Source organism: Eurytemora carolleeae, unplaced genomic scaffold (genome assembly GCF_000591075.1).
Source record: "Eurytemora carolleeae unplaced genomic scaffold, Eaff_2.0 scaffold916, whole genome shotgun sequence".
Taxonomy (NCBI): domain Eukaryota; kingdom Metazoa; phylum Arthropoda; class Copepoda; order Calanoida; family Temoridae; genus Eurytemora; species Eurytemora carolleeae.
In genome coordinates, this window is record NW_019396958.1 from 143,498 (window position 1) to 144,900 (window position 1,403).

At 35.4% G+C, this 1,403-nt stretch overlaps 1 non-coding gene across 1 annotated transcript; it reads left to right on the top strand.

The window, feature by feature from the left end:
• Window positions 1-1,267: 1,267 nt before the first annotated feature.
• Window positions 1,268-1,403, top strand: LOC111710509 (U4 spliceosomal RNA; the record flags this gene model as incomplete). The annotated part of the gene is made up of 1 exon (XR_002767065.1): window positions 1,268-1,403. It is a non-coding gene; the product is annotated as a U4 spliceosomal RNA (small nuclear RNA).

Here is a 1,403-nt window from a genome sequence, read left to right on the forward strand (position 1 = left end):
GGGGGGGGGGGGCGCGGCCCCCCCCCGGCCTCGGACGCCCCTGTATTTGGGGACATGTATAAACACAAGCTTTATACATTCAAAAGGTTAATTGGTCACTATCCATATTTAGACTGTAAATGTCAGAGTAAACTTTTCTTAAGTCAACAATCAGCCAGCAAGCTGTCCGAGCTGTTAGTTAACAGCTGCAGCTTCTAAATACAGACACGTGAGGGCAAACAAATTTTATAATGATCGGTATATGAAACCCGACCCTTTCCCTATTGAGGTATAACAATCCCCATGACATATATAAGTCGGGATTTGCTACATATGTAAAAGTTGCAACTTATAGTCCCGTAATTATGCTTTTTATATAAGATAGCTTAGTCTCGAAATCATAACTGTAATGGGATTTCACGGGGCCCCCAGCTATGTATACGTGCATCCTTTAAACACATACAATCGGACCAGAAATTCTTACATCCATATAAACCTGATCGTCAAGAAATAATCATGTTATAATTGCATATATTTGTATATCATATAATATATGCCCATACGTATATATGTAATATATGTAAAGAAATTCATAAACTGTATACATATTATAGAAAATGTGTTTAATTACTAAACATAATGATTTATGCCGATTATGTATTTTGCAAGATATGCATGTTAGTAAGAAAATTTGATTGTAATATATGTGCATTAAAAGAATGCAATTGAGAGCAAGATACAATTATTAAATAATTGAATCATAACGATTAAATTATATTTGTATTTTTTTACGTCATATCTGCATAAAATTAAGAATTATGAGTTATAATTAAAGATTTCACCGCAAGATGTCGGGCCCCCTTTATATATTCCTGGATACATTAAATTTAAATATTCACTAGAGCCCTCTATATATGTAAGTCATAATATACCATCTAGTGTAATTAATATCATTAAAAAAACCGTCCTTTACAATTTTTACTCCACCCAATTACCGCTATATTAACACCTTTGCGCACGGTACATTTTCTTTTGTTTTGACTGCCATCTATACTTCATTCATGTAAACAATTTCCATTCATTTAAAGCTTTGCATGTGAAATAAACTCAAGTTTTCGCAGTGTAAAAACTCGATCCTAGACCCGTGTTCAAATCGTCGACAATCACCTCGACAACACGTGAATTATCACGGGATAATGACGGGTCACTCGTGTGAAATAAACCAAATAATCTTGTGTTCTTCACGAGTTTTTGTTTGTTGGGTTATAAAGACCGTCCATTCCCAGCTAACTTTGCGCAGTGGCGATACAGTAACCAATGATCGAATTAGAGAGGTGCTGTTATTGCTAGTTGAAAACTATAACCAATACCCCGCCCAGTTGATGTGAAATCCCATCGGTTGAGGCAATTTCTGCATGCTCTCA